This window comes from Prinia subflava, chromosome 30 (assembly GCF_021018805.1).
Source record: "Prinia subflava isolate CZ2003 ecotype Zambia chromosome 30, Cam_Psub_1.2, whole genome shotgun sequence".
NCBI classification, from domain to species: Eukaryota; Metazoa; Chordata; class Aves; order Passeriformes; family Cisticolidae; genus Prinia; species Prinia subflava.
Window position 1 is genome coordinate 361938 of NC_086276.1, and position 21186 is coordinate 383123.

The 21186-nt window shown below is 52.6% G+C and overlaps 1 protein-coding gene and 1 pseudogene across 2 annotated transcripts in view; one reads left to right on the forward strand and one right to left on the reverse strand.

Moving 5' to 3' along the window:
- Positions 1–21186, forward strand: part of LOC134562705 (zinc finger protein 239-like) — a 281290-nt gene that overhangs the window by 34524 nt on the left and 225580 nt on the right. The window lies entirely within an intron of this gene.
- On the reverse strand, positions 1484–20554 carry LOC134562734 (zinc finger protein 271-like; annotated as a pseudogene).

Below are 21186 nucleotides of genomic sequence, written 5' to 3' on the forward strand. Positions count from 1 at the left end.
TTTCCATGTCGAGTGCTCTCACTACTGTCTATGGACTAAAGCTGCATATAGGGCTCTTTTAAGGATGCTTGCATGCCGAGCTCTCCCCATTTTTCTCTTGGGGCTGAGGGTTCCAAGAGCAGGTCTCCCTTCAGGGCAGAGGGCACCACCACACCCTCCCCCTCTCTTCGCTGCTCGCTCTACTCTTAAAGTGACAGTCACTGTAGCAAAAGCAAAGGCAGCTGTATCTACTCAAATGCAGTTTATGGTTAAAAGAGACTTGAGTCTAGTCTACGGCGAACATTATGCAAGAAAAGTCCAGCTCAGAAAGTTACGCCTCATTCTTTACCCATCTAGGATTCTTTTCATCTTCTGACTTTATAATTTCAGTCCTAGGCTGTTTTTTCTTTCTCTTCTGAAACTACTAGCCATGAGAATCAATGTCTGGGAAAAAGTTTCCTTCTGCCAAGAAAGGGTTAACAGTTTCTGGTTCTCGGCAGGGTGCGGGCTCAGGCACTCCCAGGCTCCGCAACTCCCACATGTGGCTAGGCATCTTCTCTGGGAGGGGGGCGGGAGGGGGACGGAAGGCACCTCCACAGTTTTCTACCCCTCCATCCTGGATGGAGCCAGCTCAGCTCCAGTCTTGTCCACTCTCTTCCCACCCCAGGGCCCAGCTTACTTCAGTCTGGCCGCGTGGTTCTCCTCAGCTCAGCCACGTGGCTCCCCTTCCCCACTCACCCTAAAGCTGAGCAGGGGAGAGGAGATGTTTCCCTGGTGAACCCGGAACCCAAAGGAGGCAGACCCTCTGAGAGTCCTTGCTTTTAACTCCTTGTGTCCTCGGAGGCGTGTCTAACACTTCAGTGGCCACTGAAAGTGCCAACATTCAAACCTGACTACTGATTGGTTTGCCCACAACTCCCTGAAAAATTCACCTCCCCCTCAAACCAAGACAAGGATCCCAGTCCATGTGAGCCCAGCCTGCAGGATCCCAGTCTGGATGCTCCTGCATGGCACACACTGCAAGGCTCTGGAATTCCAGTTCCCAGCAAGGAAAAGATCTTCCTTCCCCTGAAGGCAAAGCTCTGAAGAAGAGGCCGAAAGTCAAGGGCAGCAAGATCCTCCAGGGACATTTCCCTGCCAGCCCCCAGAACTTCACCCATGATGGTTGTAGCCCCTGCATTGGGAATTCAGTCAGCGCAGGGTCTTTGCTGGGAGCTGCCCTGGCTCAAGGGAGACACTGAGAGACAAAGAGAGCAGGCAGGAGAGGCAGGAGAGAAAGGAGGACACCAACACAATCAGCTGAGAAGGTGGCACTGTGAGAACAGAACTGACACTGAAAATGAATGGGACAGGAATGAAGAACTCTCAAAGTTTGATTTACTATCAAACACATCCCAACCACCCAGCCCCACACAATCCCGATCCCACCGCTCCAAATTTGGATCCCATTTCTCTTGATCTCCTTCCAACCCCATCTTGTTAGAAATGAAAATCCACACTCCAATCTTTTATTAAAATTTTTAGTTATTTATCAAATTACGTTCCATAAAATGCGAGCAAGCAGCGCTGGGTGCGCGGGGAGTCTGCGCTCCTCCATCACACACCCCAACTGTCAGTTCTGCAAATATTTATTCCATCCCTTCATACAGATGCATAAACATTTCTCAGATGTTCTCAGTAGCCTCCTCACCCCTCATTTCTCGTTGTGGTGCCTGTTGTCCTGCTATGCTGCATAGGCTCTCTCTTGGTGGTCTTTCAGCTCTCTCTGATGGTCGTTGCTCTTCCTCATTCATTTTGCTGATCTTTAGGTTCTCACCCAATTTTGCCTCTATAAGTAAATAAGTTTATATAAGTTTACGTCTTCGCTCAATTTGCCTGTCTATTGTTCACCATATTCCGTCCGTTTCCCTTCTGTGAGGGTCGGCCCAAAGACCCTTCGTTTGCCTCCCGACTGCCGCACAAGAACAGGGGGAGAAAGGGGGCTGAGACAATACAGAGCCCAGACCCAGCTCTCCTGGCCTGGCACGGGCTGAGGTGGAAACCTGCCAGAGTCCTGCAGGTGTGTTCACTGCTCCAGGGGAAGAACAATGGACCCGTCACGGGCACCTGGGCTGCATTTGCTCCGAACTAACTGTGCTGTACCCACTGCCAAGCCCAGCCTGCCCTGTGCCCTCACTGTGCCAGAAGACTGCACCGCTCATGAGGTTTGAAAAAGACTAAACAAGCTCCCCCAAAAAAAGACCTTTTTGAGATCTCCCCAACGGACAGGACGGATCTATTGGTGCACGCCACAAGGACCGCGAAGGCAGTCTATTGGTTCAGTGTCACGAGGACTCACGTCTGCCGTTGGTAGCTGTAACCCTGTCTTCTCTCCTTTTCTCTTCTCTCTTTCCTTTTTCCTCTATTGCACATTGTGCATATTAATAAAATACACATTCATTTTTGGTTAGGCTGAGTTCTCTTTGCCTCTTTTTGCACTTTGAAGTCAAAATGAACCATCGTGACGGTTAAACGGATCGTGACACCTCTCAGTCCTTTCTGGCAGTTCCTCAGAATTCATCGCGTTTATTTCCACGGTACAATCTCATCCTTATATCTGTATGTTCTCTGACACGAATCACAGTCATAGCTCTCACAATCTCACCCTGGCGCCCATGAAATCCAGGAAATCTGCCGTGGGATTGAGTTTTTCTCAAGGTGAGAACAAGCCATTTTGAGGAAGGATTGAGCCCTTTTTGGGTTAAAATTGACTTGTTCTCCGTGGGACTAAAATGGTTTTGAGATAACAGACCCATGCCTCTTGGCTTCTGGAGTGCAAAGAGTGGGAGAAAAGAAAAAAATAAAAGCTAAAATCAAACAATAACCGGCCAGATGTCTTCCCAACAAGGATCACAGGGAATGTGGGTCACCAGGGCTCTGCCCAATGCGGGTCCTGCAGTGGGGGATGGAGCTGGAGCAGCGCACGAAGCTCTTCCTGCACTGGGGGCACTCGCAGGGCTTCCCTTACCGGTGCCTCTGTTGGTGTCTGGTCAAGGCTGAGCTCTGTGAGAAGCTCTTCCCACACTGAGGACACTCGTAGGGCCTTTCCCTGGTGTGGATGCGTCGGTGCCTGATGAGGGTGGAGTTCTCCTTGAAGCCCTTCCCACAGTCGGGGCAGCGGAAGGGCCTCTCCTCTCTGTGAATCCGCTGGTGCCGGAGGAGATACGAGCTGGTGGGAAACCTCTTCCCACACTCGGAACACTCGTAGGGCCTCTGCCCGGTATGGATCTTTTGGTGGACAATCAGGTTGGCACAGTGGCTGAAGCCCTTCCCACATTCCCCACACACATAGGGCCTTTCCCCAGCGTGGATGTTCTGGTGCTGGATCAGGCTGGCTCTCTGGCTGAAGCTCTTCCCACACTCCGCACACTCGTAGGGCCGTTCCCCAGTGTGAGTCCTCTGGTGGCTGATCAGGTGTGCCCTCCGGCTGAAGCTCATCCCACATTCCTCACACTTGTGGGGTTTCTCCCCAGTGTGGATGCGCCGGTGATTCTTGAAGGTGGAGTTGTCTTTGAAGCCCTTCCCACAGTCGGGGCAGCGGAAGGGCCTCTCCTCTGTGTGTGTGCGCTGGTGCAGGAGGAGACTGGAGCTCCTCTGAAACGTCTTCTTGCATTTATCACACTCGTAGGGCCTCTCTCCAGTGTGGATGCGCTGGTGGGTGATGAGGGTGCAGTTCTGCTTGAAGCCCTTCCCGCACTTGGGGCAGTGGAAGGGCCTCTCCTCTGTGTGTGTCTGCTGATGTACGAGGAGCCTGGTGCTGGTCAGAAACCCCTTCGCACACTCAGAACACTTGTAGGGCCTCTCCCCAGTGTGGATCTTTTGGTGGAAGTTTAGGTCACTTCTCCGCCTGAAGCTCTTCCCACATTCCTCACACTCGTAGGGTCTCTCCCCCGAGTGGATCTTCTGGTGATGCGTCAGGTGGGAGCGCTGGCTAAAGCTCTTCCCACATTCCCCGCACTTGTGCGGTCTCTCCCCAGTGTGGATGCGACGGTGCAGGATCAGGTGACAGCTGTCCTGAAACCTCTTCCCACATTCCCCACACTCGTAGGGTCGTTCCCCAGTGTGGATCCTCTGGTGGGCAGTCAGCTGGGAACTCTTTCTGAAGTTCTTCCCACATTCCCCACACTCGTAGGGCCGTTCGTCTGTGTGGATCCTCTGGTGGCGGAGCAGGTGGCACCGCCAGCTGAAGCTCTTCTCACACCCAAAGCACTTGTGGGGCTTCTCCCCATCAGGAAGCTCCTCATGGACCACCAGCTCTGAACTCTGGCTCCATCTCTGGCTGCCTTTGTCCTCCCTGCTCTCCATGCTCAGCTCCTGGTCTGGGGAAGGAAGGACAAGGAGAGGATGGGATTTGTCTTCCTGCCAGAGGGAAGGGAAAGGAGATCCCCCCTCTGCTCGGTCCCTGCCCTCCCCAGGCTGCTGGGAGTGCCAGGAACCCAAAAAGACCCCTCCTCTTCTGTCTCCCCACTTAGGGAAACTGGGAGTGACTGGGCTCATACTGGGAGTGCTGAGAAAACTGGAACCACACCAGGGGGGAACTGGGCTCATACTGGGAACAGCCACTTCCAGCACCAGCACCCCCGAACCCCTTTCCCACCTATTCCACTCCTCCAGCCCCAGGAACCCGCGCCGGCGTCCTTGCAATCCCAGGGGTTCCCCCCCATCTCAGGGTCCCCGCTCTGCGGATCTGGGGCTCTCCTCTCTCCAGGGTCCCGCTCAGGGAAGCCGTGGCTCTCCTGGGGCTCCCCAAACCCGGTGTCCCCCCGGCCCTGCTGCTCCCGCGCGCTCCCCACGTGGCCCCGGCAGAGCTCTCAGGGCCCGGCCCGGGAAGCCCAACCCCCACCGCGGGGGGACCCGCATCCCCCGACCCCCAACGGGGCTCTGCCGCCACCGGGACACCCCAAAAACACCTCCCGGGAGTCCCCGATGTCCCTCTGAGAGGCATCTGCGCCTCGGCTTTGGAATCCTGCAAGATCCAATCATTCCCCCCAAAAAACCCCAAACCCAGGGACCCCCCTGGGATATTTGGGGTGAGCTCCCCCTCCCGGGGCACCTGCGGGATCCAGGTGATGTTTCTGGACCTGCTGCGAGTTCAGGGAGCGCTGGAGCCGCCTCTGCCTCCTCTGCCCTTCTCCTCCTGCTCCCTGCTGCCGTTCTGCCTCTTCCTCCCTCCCTCCTCCTCCTCCCCCGTTCCCATCCCTGAACTGTGGGGGCGGAGTCAAGGAAAGGGCGGGAAATGTGAGGGGAAAGGGGCGTGGCCAAAGCAACGCACGGCCCTTAAAGGGCCTGGTTTGGCCTAACAACACCCACAGGGGCCTAAAATCCACCCTAAAACCACCAAGTCTAGCCTAAAGTCATCCAAATGGGCCTAAGATCTCCGGGGCCAGAACCAAGACTGAGATCAGCTCCAGAAATGGCACCAGCATCAAACCCAAGACTGACATCAGAACTGAGACCAGCACTGCTCGGGGACTGAGATCGACACCGGAATCAGCAGCAGGAGCGCTCTGGCACCAAGACCAAGATTGGGACCTGGACTGCTCCAGGACCTCTGCCCTCACTCCAGAGAGTTTTGGCCGCGCCCCTGGCGTGACTGGGAAGGACTGGGAGGGACCTGCCCGGTTCGTACTGGGCACTTCCTGGATCCAGAAGCAGCGGAATGATCGTCGTTGATCATAAACCCCACCCAGAGGGTCCAAAACTCCCCCAGTCGCTCCAAACCCATCCAGTCAGTCCTAAACTGTCGGAGTCTATGTTTTCATGGATCCTCCACAGAGAGTGAAAAGTACAGAGATAGAATTAAAACCTTTAGAAAAATTAGAATATATAAAAGCTTTAAATACATAAAGTAGAAATCTAATCCTGAACCTTAAGTCTTACATGCCCTAAGTCCTAGTTCAGTGTAGAAGGACACAGCTTCAGGCTTAGTGATAGAGTACAACATAACAAAAATAGAGTAGGGTACTGTTTCTAATTTTTAGTATGAGTTTTATGTACAACAAGGTAGAACCTTATGCTAGTAAGATAGAGTTTTACATTAATAGATATGCTTTGTGCATAGGTTTTGACGCTGATTTTTGTAGTTTTACGAACTTTAGAATTGTACCTAGATTGGTTAGTGTGTAGATAAAAAATATGAATATGCATTTTGCAATTTGTGATAAAAAGCCTCTGTGTCAGTCAGTCAGTCGGAGGAATTGGTTGATTGATCAATCCAATCTATCGATCCAACCTCCACCTCCTGCAGCCTGAGGAAGGAGCCTTGCTAGGGAGCCAGATGGGATTCTAAAGGTACCATCTATTGTAGCCTGAGGTCCCGCCCCTTCCCTCTGCAAGGGTGCGGGACCCCAGGGACCCTTCCTTGCCCCTGCAATCCCGTCCCTTCCCTTTCCCCCTGCGGCGTTTGCCCCGGAACTCTGTTCGGGGCTGCTGGGGAGTCTGAGAGGGTCCGGGACCCTGGGACCTCCTTCCTGTCTTTGCAACCGGGAACTGCAAGGGTTTGGGACCCCTGGGACTCCTCCTTGTCCTTGCGACCCCCCGGACGGGAACTCTGTGCGGTTCGGGATCCCTCACTGTCATCGTGACCCTGTGATTGGGGACTCTGTGTGGCTTTTGAATCTCGGGGCCCCTTTCTGTTGTTATGATCCCCACGGCTGGGACCCCTGTCTGGGATCTGTGATCTTGTGTTCCCTTTGTGTGATTGTGACCCCACGGTTGGAAAATCCTGCTTGGGGTCAGATGGGAGGCTGATTTACCTAGAGGCTGTAATGTTAGACATATGCTTGCTTATAGTCTCACTAGTTTTGCTTGTTAGGAATTCTATGCTTTGTTTGCTGTTTCATTAGAGTTGTGTGTGTTAAGATTTCTGTGCTTTGGTTATTGTCTTGTTTAGACTTTGTTTGCCTAGATTTATAATTGATTGTAGAATAAGGCCGCTCTCAGAACTCTTATGCCTTCAGATATGTGCTTTTGTATAAATAATTACTCTATTTAGATATTAAGATGTTGTAAGACCTTTTAGAGACTTTATACCCGTACAATGACCTAGGCACTAAACCTTTCACATTTGATCCTAAATCCCCCAAATCACTCCCAAACCTCCCTGCACACCCCTAATCACCCCCTCCCCAGTCTCTCCTAAACCCAGTTTGTCCTACAACCCTCCAAGTCACTCCTAACTCCCCAAGATGGCCCCAAATCTCCCCAGGATGCCCCCAAACCCCCCAAGCCGGTTTTGGGGTGCAGCAGGTCCTTTATTACATTTGTACAACGGTGGCGCTGGGGCCCCCCAGCTCTCTATGGCTTGTGCTGGGGGAAAGGTGGGGCCGGGACCCCAAAATTTGAGCTCGGTGGGAGCCAGGACCCCAAAACCGGGATTTGTGGGGGGCCAGGACCCCAAAATTAGAACTTTGGGGATCCCAAGACCCTACACTCGGGGTTTAGCATGGTCTGGAACCCCAAAAATTATGTTTGGGGGGGGGTCAGCACCCCAAAACCAGGCCTTGGGACTCAAAACCAGGGTTTGGCGGGCTTGGGGCAGGACCCCAAAGTTAGGGTTTGTGGAAGTCTGGACCCCAAACTCGGGATTTGGGGGGCTCAGGACCCCAAAATTCGGGTTTTGGAGAGGCCAAGACCGCAAAGTTGAGATTCTGGGGCATCACTTCCACCAGGGCCAGTCGGGGTAGTGGCGGGGGAGCCCCTCATCGGTGGAGGAGGTGGTGAGGAGGCCCTGGTGCCACCGGACCAGCTCGGCGTGTTCCTGCGTGCTGGCCACCAGTGCCCACAGCCAGCCCTGAAGGTCCTCCTAAATGCCATAAATGGGGTCAGACACCCCGAAAATGGGATCAGACACCCCGAAAATGGGGTTAGGGGTCCTGAAAATGGGGTTAGAGACACAGAAAATGGGGTCTGACGCCCCAAAATGGGGTTAGAGACCCCAAAAATTATGTCAGATCCACCAAAATCAACATGAGACCACCCAAATCCATCATCAAATCCTTCAAAACCAACATGACGTCCCCAAAATGGGGTCAGAGAACCCTAAAAATGTGTCAGATCTACCAAAAGTGGCATCAGATCCATCAAAATCAACACGAGACCCCAACAATGGGGTTAAGGACACCAAAATGGGCTCAGGGACACTGAAAATTAATTTAGAGACCCAAAAATGATTCAGAGACACTGAAAACAGGATGAGGGACACCAAAAATGGGGTTTGGGACCCCAAAATTGGCATCAGACCCATGAAAATCAACATGAGATCAGAACCACCAAAACCACTATCAGACTCCCCAAAACCACCATCAGACACCCCAAAAACCCCAAAACCACCATCAAACACCCCAAAACCACCATCAAACACCACCCCCAAACCACCATCAGACACCCCAAACCCTACAAAGACCCCACAAAACCCCTATAGGACCCCTAAAATCCTCATCAGACCCCTAAAACCACCATCTAACAAAACCCCAAATAACAAACTCCAAATCCCCAAACTACCACGAGACACCCTAAAACCTTGAGACCCCAGCCAAACCATCATCAAAAACCCCAAAACCACCACGAGACCACTCAAAATTGCTACGAGACCCCCCAAATCACCATGAGAACCCCGACACCTACATCAAACACCTGAAACCACCATCAAACCTCCGAAAACCACCAGGAGACCCCCCCTAAATCACCACAAGACCCCCCCAAAACCCTAGAAAGACCCTCTCAAAGTTGCACCTCGTCCTTGGCCTGCAGCAGGAACTCGCTCCTGTCACCCGTCCAAGACAGGGACATTGTCACCGTGTCCACTGGGACTTCGGTGTATCAGAGCCACCAAAGTCAACAGAAGACCCCAAAAATGGTCTCAGAGACCCCTAAGTGGCAGCAGATAGGCAAAAGTGGAATCAGAACCACCAAAATCAACATGAGACCCCAAAAATGCCATCAGACACCCCAAAATAGACATCAGAGACCCAAAATGTGGCACCAGAAGCCGTCAAAATCAACATGAGACCCAGAAGGGGCACGAGGGACCCCAAAAATGATGTCAGAAACCCCAAAAGTGACATCCCGGCAACCTGCGCATGCGCAGCAGGGAGCGCGCCAGCAGATGGGCGGGACCTGGAGGGAGAGAGGCCTGACCAATGAAAGGGCAGGGAAGGACTGAAAAGAGGCGGGGCCAGAGAAAGGGCGGGAACTGTGAGGGAAAAGGGGCAGGGCCCAGGGCACACGCGGTCCTAAAAGAGCTCACTTTGGCCTAAAATCACCCAAAATGGGCTTAAAATTCTCCAAAGGGGCCTGAAATCCACCCTGAATCCTATGAGGTTTGGCCTCAGATCACCCAAAGATGCCAAAAATCTCTATAAAGTGACATAAAATCACGGAAAGGGGCCTAAAATCCACCCTAAATCTACACGGTTTGGCCTGATATCATACAAATGGGGTTAAAATCAGCCAAAGGCGTATAAAATTCCAAGCAAAGGAGCCTAAAATTGACTAAACTGGTTTAAAACCCACTCAAAATGGCCTCAAATCACTCTTAAATCTCACAAATCGGTGTAAAATCAACACTAAAACTGCTGGTTTGGCTTAAAATCACCTAAAGGGACCTAAAGTCCACCCTAAAACCCAAAAGATTTGAGCTAAAATCACCCAAACAGTTCTAAACCCCACTCAAATGGGCCTCAAATCATCCAAAAGGATCTAAAATCCACCTTGAAACCCAGGTTATCCAATAATCACCCCAATGGGACTAAACCCCACCAGATTTGGTCTAAAATCATCCTAAGGTGCCTAAAATCCACCCTAACCCTGTGCAGTTTGGCCTAAAATCACCCAAACTGGCCTAAAATCTCTGGGACCGGGACTGAGACCGAGACCACGATCAGCACCAGAACCGGCACCAGCACCAAGACTGAGACCGACACCGGATCTGAGACTGGCACTGAGAGCGGCGCCGCTCTGGGACCGGCACCGAGACCAAGACTGGGACCAGCACCGACACCACAACAGAGACCGGCACTGCACTGGCACCAGGACTAGGACCGAGACCGTAACCGGCACCAGAACTGGCACTGGGACCAAGACTGAGACCAAGACCGGCACCGGAACCAGCACCGAGACTGGCACCGCCCAGGGACTGGGACTGAGACTGGCACTGGGAGCACTGCGGGACCAAGAGCGGCACCGGTACCGGCACTGGGACTGGGACTGCGCTGAGACCAAGATGGAGACTGGGACTGAAACTGGAACTGGCAAAAATAGCTCAAAAATCACCAAAAATGCCCCTAAAGAGTCCAAAAATACACGAAAAGTGACAGAAAATGGCAGCAAAATCGCCCAAAAATGACTGAAAACTGACAAGAAATTCCCCCAAAATTAAAAAATTGGCTCAAAATGACCCAAAAAGTGACCAAAAATTGCCCCAAATGTCCCTAAAATGGCAGAAAGATCCCCCAAATTACCCAGTATGACAGAAAACGCCACAAAAGTGGCCTAAAATGGCCCAGAAGTGATGAAAAATGACCCTAAAGTGACAGAAAATGCCCCAAAATGCCATCGGATCGGAGAGAGCCCAGAGGGACACAGAATTACCGAAAAATCGTAAAAATCCCACAAAAATGTCATTAAAAAGCAAAATTCTAAATAAAAAATTCTGAAAAAAACTGCAAAATGTCTCAAAAAAGAAAAAGATCCTGAAAATGCCTCCAAAAATTCCAGTAAATTTTCCCAGACTACCCATAATTTCCAGAATTCCCAAAAATTCTCGAAAAATTCCCCCAAACACCAACAAAAACCAACCAGAATATTAAAAAAACAAAAAAAACAAAAAAAAACCCCAAACACCAAAACCCTCAAATCCTTAAAATGCCCAGAAATATAAAAACATATCCCCTCCCAAATCCCCCAAAACTCCACAAAAATCTCCCAACTCCCCAGAATTCCCAAATTCCCCCAAAATTCCCAAAAATTCCTACACTTGCTCTCGATGAAGGGGTGCAGAAGGCAGGACTTGTCGGTGCTGCCGATCACCAAGAACTTGAAGAGGAAATCGGGGAAAAAAAAGCCCAAAATTCCCATGTTTGGACCCAAAATTCCAAAAAATTTCCTTTGGGGTCCCCAAAATCTCAAATTTGGACCCAAATTTTCACTTTGATGACCCCAAATTCCAAAGTTTGGACCCAAAATTCCCTCCAAATTCCTTCTAGAGAGTCCAAAATTCCCCCAAAAATCCCTTTTGGGATCCCAAATTCCCCAACAGTGATCCTGAGACCCCCCAGACAACCCTGGACCCTCTTAAGGCTCACCCAGACCCCTATAGAGCCCCTATAGACCCTGCCAAAACCCCCCTAAGTCCCCCATAGAGGCCCCCAAAGCCCCAATAGAGACCCCCAAATCCTCCACAGAGATTCCCAGATCCCCTATAGAGACCTCCAGAGCCTCCCCAAATCCCCTCTGGAAACCCCCACATGCCCTATAGAGACCCTCGGACCCCCTGAAATCCACCATGGAGACACCCAGATCCCCCAAAGATACCCCTGACCCCCTATAGACACCCCCAGATCCCCCATAGAGCCCCTATAGACCCCCCAGCCCCCCCAAATGCCTCATAGAGACCCCCAGATCCCCCATAGAGACCCCCAGAGCCCCCATAGACACCCCAAAGGCCCCTTATTGACACCCACAGACCCCCCCAAATACTCTATAGGGAGCCCCAAATCCCCTATGGACCTGCCCGGCCACCCCAAATGCCCTATAGAGATCCCCAGAGCGCCTACTGAAACCCCCAGACCCACCCAAATCCCCTACAGACCCCCCCAGACCCCTATAGACCCCCTTAGACCCCCCCAAATCCCCTATAGAGACCCCCAGCTTCCCTACAGACTCCCCCAGACCCCCCCAAAATACCTTATAGAGACCCCCATATCCCCTATAGGGACGCCCAGCCCCCCCGGACCCTCTACAGATCCACCATAGATCCCCTATAGCCCCCTCAGACTCCCTTTAGATACCCCCAGATCCCCCAAATTCCCCATAGAGACCCACAGACACCCCCAGATCTTCCTGGACCCGCTATAGGCTCTCTCAGACCCCTATAGATTCCCTATAGACCCACCCAAGCCCCGAAAAGGCCACCCAGATTCCCCCAAATCCTCTAGAGAGATCCCCAGACCCCATTTAAGGACCCCTCAGGCACCCTTTAGGGACCCCTCCGGACACTCTACAGAGCCCCCAGACCCCTATAGAGCCCCCATAGAGCCCCTACAGCCCCCCCAAAACCCACTGAGGGACGCCCAGACCGCCCTAAATCCCCTATAGAGCCCCCCCAATAAATTCCCTAAGGAGACCCCCATCTCCCCCCGACCCCTATAGACCCCCTATAAATCCCCCATTGCCCCACCGTAGGTCTCGGACACGCTGGAGCCGGGTCGGCGGACCGGGAGCAAAGATGGCGACGAGCTGAGGAGACGCTGGCGGGTAATGTGCGCATGCGCTGGAGAGACCGCGCCAGCAGATGGGCGTGACTCAAGGGAAAAGAGAGGCGCGGCCAAAGAAAGGGCAGGGAAGGAATGAAATGAGGCGGGGTCAGAGAAAGGGCGGGAACTGTGAGGGGAAAGGAGCGTGGCCAGCGGGAGTCACAGTCCTAAAAGGGCCCGGTTTAGCCTAAAATCACTCAAAGGGGCCGAAAATTGTCCAAAAGGGCCTAAAATCCACCCTAAAATGGCTCACATTTGGCTTCAAATCACCCAAAGAGGCCAAAAATCCTCACAAGGATGTGCATAAAATCACCCCAAGGGGCTTAAAATCCACCCTAAATCCCCATGGTTCAGGTTAGTATTAAACAAATGGGGTTAAAATCAACCAAAGGGGCCAAAAATTGCCCAAACTGCTTCAAAACCCTCACAAAATGGCAGGAAATCATTTTCAAATCTCCTAAACTGCCAGAAAACTTACCCTAAATACTTGCCGGGGCATAAAAACACTCAAACGGGGCACAACCCCATCCAAATGGGCCTAAAATCATCCAAAGGGTTGTAAAATTCACCCTGAACCTGTCCAGTTTGGCCTAAAATCACCCAAATGGGTCTAAAGTCTGCAGGACCAGGACTGAGACCAAGATCAGCACCAGAACCGGCACCAGCGCCAAGACTGAGACTGACACAGAACCCAGACTGGCACTGCAGAGGCACTGGGACTGAGACCGAGAGCAGGACTGAAACCAGAACCAGAACTGGAACTGGGACCAAGACCAGCACCGGAACCAGCACCGAGCATGGCACTGCTGCAGGACTGGGATGGAGACTGAGATCGGCACTGGGAGCACTCCGGGACCAAGAGCGGCACCGGGAGTGGAATGACTCTGAGAGTGAGAGTGAGGGTGAGAGAGTGAAACTCAGATCGAGACGCAGACCCAGACCCAGACCAAGATGGAGACACAGACTGAGACCAGAACTGAAACCGGAAATGGCACCAGCACCAAGACTGGCACCGCTCTACGACCAAGACTGAGAACGAGGCTGGAACTGGCACCAGGAACACTGCGTTCACTCCAGGCATGGAGTGAACTCCATGCCCCGTTCAGGACTCAGAGGGGCTCTCAGGGAGAGAGGGACTGGGAGGGAGCCCTGGGCCAGCCAGGACTGCCTTGGTTTGCATCGTTCCAGTGAAGCCATCCCGGTCCGTATGTTCCCAGTCTGTATGGTTCTGAACTAGATGGTGCCAGCCTGTGAAATCCCAGCCCATGTGATCCTAGTCTGTGCAATCCCAGTCCATGTGATCCCAACCCAGACAATCCCAGCCCTACAAGGTCCCAGTCCCATCATCCCAGTCTGGATGCTCCTGATCCAGATGATCCCGCTCTGTGCAGTCCCAGCATGCAGGAGGATCCCAGTCCATGTGAGCCCAGCCCACAGGATCCCAGTCTGGATGCTCCTGCATGGCACACACTCCAGGCTCTGGAATTCCAGTTCCCAGCAAGGAAAAGATCTTCCTGCCCTTGAAGGCAAAGCTCTGAAGAAGGGGCCGAAAGTCAAGGGCAGCAAGATCCTCCAGGGACATTTCCCTGCCAGCCCCCAGAACTTCACCCATGCTGGTTGTAGCCCCTGCATTGGGAATTCAGTCAGCGCAGGGTCTTTGCTGGGAGCTGCCCTGGCTCAAGGGAGACACTGAGAGACAAAGAGAGCAGGCAGAGAGAGGCAGGAGAGAAAGGAGGACACCAACACAATCAGCTGAGAAGGTGGCACTGTGAGAACAGAACTGACACTGAAAATGAATGGGACAGGAATGAAGAACTCTCGAAGTCTAATTTACTATCAAACACATCCCAACCACCCAGCCCCACACAATCCCGATCCCACCGCTCCAAATTTGGATCCCATTTCTCTTGATCTCCTTCCAACCCCATCTTGTTAGAAATGAAAATCCACACTCCAATCTTTTATTAAAATTTTTAGTTATTTATCAAATTACGTTCCATAAAATGCGAGCAAGCAGCGCTGGGTGCGCGGGGAGTCTGCGCTCCTCCATCACACACCCCAACTGTCAGTTCTGCAAATATTTATTCCATACCTTCATACAGATGCATAAACATTTCTCAGATGTTCTCAGTAGCTTCCTCACCCCCCCATTTCCCCTTGTGGTGCCTGTTGTCCTGCTATGCTGCATAGGCTCTCTCTTGGTGGTCTTTCAGCTCTCTGTGGTGGTTGTTGCTCTTCCTCATTCATTTTGCTGATCTTTAGGTTCTCACCCAATTTTGCCTCTATAAGCAGTTTACATGTTTGCTCAATTTGCCTGTCTATTGTTCACCATATTCCGTTCGTTTCCCCTCTGTGAGGGTCGGCCCAAAAACCCTTCGTTTGCCTCCCGACTGCCGCACAAGAACAGGGGGAGAAAGGGGGCTGAGACAATACAGAGCCCAGACCCAGCTCTCCTGGCCTGGCACGGGCTGAGGTGGAAACCTGCCAGAGTCCTGCAGGTGTGTTCACTGCTCCAGGGGAAGAACAATGGACCCGTCATGGGCACCTGGGCTGCATTTGCTCCGAACTAACTGTGCTGTACCCACTGCCAAGCCCAGCCTGCCCCGTGCCCTCACTGTGCCAGAAGACTGCACCGTTCATGAGGTTTGAAAAAGACCAAACAAGCTCCCCCAAAAAAGACCCTTTTGAGATCTCCCCAATGGACAGGACGGATCTATTGGTGCACGCCACAAGGACCGCGAAGGCGGTCTATTGGTTCAGCGTCACGAGGACTCACGTCTGTCGTTGGTAGCTGTAACCCTCTCTTCTTCTCTCCTTTTCTCTTCTCTCTCTCTCTTTCCTTTTTCCTCTATTGCACATTGTGTGTATTAATAAAAGATACATTCATTTTTGGTTAGGCTGAGTTCTCTTTGCCTCTTTTTGCACTTTGAAGTCAAAATGAACCATCGTGACGGTTAAATGGATCGCGACACCTCTCAGTTTTATGCGGCAGTTCCTCAGAATTCATCATGTTTATTCCCACGGTACAATCTCATCATTATATCTGTATTTTCTCTGACACGAATCACAGTCATAGCTCTCACAATCTCACCCTGGCAGCTGTGGAATCGAGGAAATGTGCCATGGGATTGAGTTTTTCTCCAGGTGGGAACAAGCCATTTTGAGGTAGGATTGAGCCCTTTTGGGTTAAAATTGACTTGTTCTCCGTTGGACTGGAGTGGATTGAGGTGACAGACACATCCCTTTTGGCTTCTGGTGCGCAAAGAGATGGAGAGGAGAAAAAATATGAAGGCAAAAACTAAAGAATAACCGGCCAGGTGTCTTCCCAACATGGATCACAGGGAATGTGGGTCACCAGGACTCTGTCCAAGATGGGTCCTGCAGTGGGGGATGGTGCTGGAGCAGTGCACGAAGCTGTTCCTGCACTGGGGGCACTCACAAGGCTGCCCTTACCGGTGCCTCCATTGGTGTTGGGTCAAGGAGGAGCTCTGTGAGAAGCTCTTCCCACCCTGGGGACACTCATGGGGCCTCTCTCCAGTGTGGATGTGCCGGTGATTCGTGAGGTGTGCGTTCTGCTTGAAGCCCTTCCTGCAGTCGGGGCAGCGGAAGGGCCTCTCCTCTTTTTGCGTGCGCTGGTGCAGGAGGAGACTGGAGCTGAGCTGAAACCTCTTCTTGCATTTATCACACTCGTAGGGCCTCTCCTTGGTATGGATCCTCTGATGGATGTCAAGGTGGGAACGGCAACTGAACCCCTTCCCACATTGCTCACACTTGTACGGCCTTTCCCCAGTGTGGGTGACCTGGTGCAGCATCAGGCTGGATCTCAGGCTGAAGCTCTTCCCACATTCCCCACACCCCTAGGGTCGTTCCCCAGTGTGGATCATCTTGTGGCGGATCAGGTTGGAGCTCTGGCTGAAGCTCATCCCACATTCCCCACACTTGTGGGGTCTCTCCCCGGTGTGGATGCGCCGATGCCTGAGGAGGTTGGAGTTGAACTGGAAGCCCTTCCCACAGTCGGAGCAGCGAAAGGGCCTCTCATCTGTGTGCGTGTGCTGGTGCAGGAGGAGATTGCAGCTGGTGGGAAACTTCTTCCTGCATTTATCACACTCGTAGGGCCTCTCCCCTGTGTGGATCAATTGGTGGCGCATTAGCTGGGAGCTCGACTTGAAGCTTTTCCCACATTCCCCACACTTGTAGGGCCGTTCCCCGGTGTGAATCCTCTGGTGGCAGATCAGGTGGGAGCTCGTGGTGAAGCTCTTCCCACATTCCCCACACTCATGGGGCCTGACCCCAGTATGCATCCTCTGGTGGCAGATCAAGCTGGACTTGTTCTGAAAGCTCATCCCACATTCACCACACTCGTAGGGCCGTTCCCCAGTGTGGATCCTCTGGTGGCGGATCAGGTGGGATCTCTTGGTGAAGCTCTTCTCACACTCCTCACACTCGTAGGGCCTCTCCCCGGTGTGGGTGCGCCGGTGACTCTTGAGGGTGGAGTTCTCCTTGAAGCCCTTCCCGCAGTCAGGGCAGCGGAAGGGCCTCTCCTCCGTGTGAATACGCTGGTGCACAAGGAGACTGGAGCTGGTCTGGAACCTCTTCCTGCATTGATCACACTTGTGGGGCCCCCCTCTTGTGTGGATCCTCTGGTGACGGACAAGGTGGGAGCTCCGGCTGAAGTTCTTCCCACATTCCCCACACTCATAGGTTCTCTCCCCAGTGTGGATCCTCTGGTGCCTGATCAGGTTGGACCTCTGGCTGAAGCTCTTCCCACATCCCGAGCACTTGTGGGGCTTCTCCCCATCAGGAAGCTGCTCAGGGACCAAAAGCTCTGAGGTCTGGCTCAATCTCCGGCCACCTTCCTGGCACAGGGTGGGTCTTTCTTCCTCACATCCCCCTGATCTGCGTTTGTAGTCCCTCCTCCTGAGGGATCTCCTGGGCTTTTCCTCCTTATTGCATTCCTGGGCTGTGGAGCCGCTCAAAACGGCCTCTCCCACGAGGTTCTGCTGCGGGGATTTGTCCTCCCTGCTCTCCATGCTCAGCTCCTTGTCTGGGGGAGGAAGGACAAGGAGAGGATGGGATTTGCCTCCGTGCCACAGGGAAGGGGAAAGAGATCCTCCCTCTGCTCGGTCCCTGCCCTCCCCAGGCTTCTGGAAGTCCCAGGAACCTGAAAAGCTCCCCCCTCTTCTGTCTCCCCAGTTACGGATACTGGCAGTGACTGGGCTCATACTGGGAGTGCTGAGGAAGCTGGAACCGCACAGGGTGGGGAACTGGGCTCATACTGGGAGCAGCCACTTCCAGCACCGGCAACCCCAAACTCCTTTCCCGCCCATCCCGCCCCTCCAGCCCCAGCCGGGTCCGGCAATCCCAGGGGTTCCCTCCCTCTCGGGGTCCCCACTTTGCAGTCCTGGGGCTCTTCTTTCTTTGGGATCCCGCTCAGTGAAGCTGCGGCTCTCCCGGGGCTCCCCAAACCCGGTGTCCCCCGGCCCCGCCGCTCCCGCGCGCTCCCCACGTGGCCCCGGCAGAGCTCTCAGGGCCCGGCCCGGGAAGCCCAACCCCCACCGCGGGGGGACCCGCATCCCCCCGACCCCCAACGGGGCTCTGCCGCCACCGGGACGCCCCAAAAACACCTCCCGGGAATCCGAAATGTTGTCCCAAGGGACATCTGTGGCTCGGATTCGGAGCCCTGCAAGCTCCAAACATCCCCCCCCCCAAAAACTCCAAAACCCAGGGACGCCCTTGCGATATTTGGGGCGAGCTTCCCCTCAACAGGCACCTGCGGGATGGGCGCACACCAGCTCCTCAGGTGTGCTGCGAGTTCAGGGAGCGCTGGAGCCGCCTCTGCCTCCTCTGCCCTTCTCCTCCTGCTCCCTGCTGCCGCTCCGCCTCTTCCTCCCTCCCTCCTCCTCCTCCCCCGTTCCCAACCCCGAACTGTGGGGGCGGGGTCAGGGAAAGGGCGGGAACTGTGAGGGGAAAGGGGCGGGGCGAAATGGTCACCGGTCCTCAAAGGGCTCGGTTAGGCTTCAAATCAATCAAAGGGACCTAAAATTTTCCTAAGAGGTCTAATATCCACTCTGACACTGATCCGGTTTGGCCTGAAATCACCCAAAGAGGCCTAAAATCCCCTCACTGTGGCATAAAATCACCCTAATGGCAATAAAATCCACCCTAAATCCACATGGTTTGGCCTTAAACCAGATAAATGGGGTTAAAAACCTCTATAGGGGTATAAAATCCAACGAAAGGAGCCTAAAATTGCACAAACTGGTTTAAAACCCACACAAAATGGCCTCTAATCACACTTAAGTCTCCCAATACGGTGTAAAATCATAAAAGTACCTGGTTCGGCCTTAAATCACCTAAAGGGACCTAAAGCCCCCCCTAAAACCCAACAGATTTGCCCTAAATTCACCCAAACCATGCTAAACCCCACCTAAATGGGCCTCAAATCATCCAAAAGGATCTAAAATGCACCTTGAAACAGCCCAGCTTATCTTAAAATCACTCAAATGGGACTAAACCCCACCAGATTTGGCCTAAAATCAGACAAAGGGGCATAAAATCCAAACTAAAAGGCTCAAAAACCTAGCCTAAACCTGCCCAGTTTGGCCTACAATCACCCAAATGACCTAAAATCATCCAAAGGGATCTAAAATCCACCCTAAAACCCACCAGATTTGGCCTAAAAGCATTCAAAGATGCCACTCTTTGGCAAAGATGCCAAAGAAAAGCCACTCTAACCTTGTCCAGTTTGGCCTAAAATCACCCAAACTGACCTAAAATCTCTGGGACTGGGACCAAGACTGAGACCAAGACCAGCACCGGAACCAGCACCGAGACTGGCACCGCCCAGGGACTGGGACTGAGACTGAGACTGGCACTGGGAGCACTGCGGGACCAAGAGCGGCACCGGTACCGGCACTGGAACCGGGACCATGCTGAGACCGAGACTGGGACTTGGACTGGAACTGGCAAAAATGGCTCAAAAGTCACCGAAAATGCCCCTAAAGAGTCCAAAAATACCCAAAAAGTGACAGAAAATGCCCCAAGATGCTGCAGGATTGGGGAGAGCCCGGAGGGACACAGAATTCCCAAAAATTAAAAAAAATCCCCCCAAAACTGCATTGAAAAGAAAAATGCTACAAAACAAGAACTGAAAAAACCCTCAAAATGGCTCTGAAAAGAAAAATAAACCTGAAAATGCTTCCAAAATTTCCAGTAATATTCCCAAAATTTCCCAGACTACCCTGAATTTCTCAAATTCCCAAGAATTTACAAAAAAAATCCCCCAAACACCAACAAAAACCAGCCAGAAAATTAAAAAAAAGAAAAACAACCAAACCCTTAAAATGCCCAGAAATATATTAAAAATTCCCCCCAAAATCCCCTAAAATTCTTAAAAACTCTCTAAGACTCCCAAACTCTTCAGAATTCCCAAAATATTCCCCATAGCCCCCAAATACCTGAAGAAAACACCCTAAAAATGCAAAAAAAACCCCCAAAACAAACAAAAACACCACAACCAACCAAAACACCAAAATTTCCTAAAAACACTTAAAAAATCCCCAGAAAATACCAAAATCCCCCCGACTCCCCCAGAATTCCCAAATTCCCTGAAAATTTCCAGAATTTCCTACACTTGCTTTCAATGAAGGGGTGCAGCAGGCAGGACTTGCCGGTTCCAGCCCTGCTGATCACCAAGAACTTGAGGAAATCTGGGGAAAAAAATTCCCCAAATTCCCATGCTTGAACCCAAAATTCCCTCAAAATCCTCTCTAGAGAGCCCACAGTTCCCAAGTTTGATCCCAAATTTCCCAAAAAATCCCTCTGGGGACCCCAAATTTCAAAGTTTGGACCCAAAATTTCCTCTGGGGACTGCAAAACTCCCAAAAATACCCTCTTGAGATCCAAAAATTCCCACGTTTGGACCCAAAATACCTCAAATTCCTGCGTTTGGACCCAAAAACTGCAAAAAGAGGCTCCAAAATTAAAACAATTTCCCAACAGAAAATCAAAAATTGCCCCAATTGAACCCCAAGAATTCCCTGTACAGAGCCCAAAATTCCCATTCCCTTCAAGTACCCCAAAATTCCCCTATAGAGATCCCGAGACCCCCCAGACACCCCTGGACCCTCTATAGGCTGCCCCAGCCCCCTACAGAGCCCCTACAGACCCCCACAGACCCCCCAAATCCCCCACAGAAACGCCCAGAGCTCCTATAGACCCTGCAGGCACCACCCCAATCCCCTACAGGAACCCCCAGATCCTCTAAGGACCTTCCAAAATCCCCTATTGAGACCTTCAGATCCCCTACAAGGAGCCCCAGACCCTACTCAAATCTCCTATAGGGACCCCAGGCCCCTCTCGGCCATATATAGAACCCCCATAGACCCCTCAGACCCCCTTTAGTGAACCCCAGACCCCACCAGACCACCCAGCCCCCTCCCAGGGATCCACAGACACCCACAGACCGCCCAAAACCCGCTACAGGCTCCCGCAGACCACTATAGACCCCCCAACCAGCCAAAAGGCCACGCAGACCTCCCAAATCCCCTATAGAAACCCCCAGACCCCATTTAGAGATGACCGGACACACTTTATGGACCCCTGGACCCTCTGTAGAACCCCCAGACCCCGAGAGAGCCCCTACAGCCCCTCCCCCCCCCCCCCCCAGTCCCCTTTAGGGACGGCCAGAACGCCC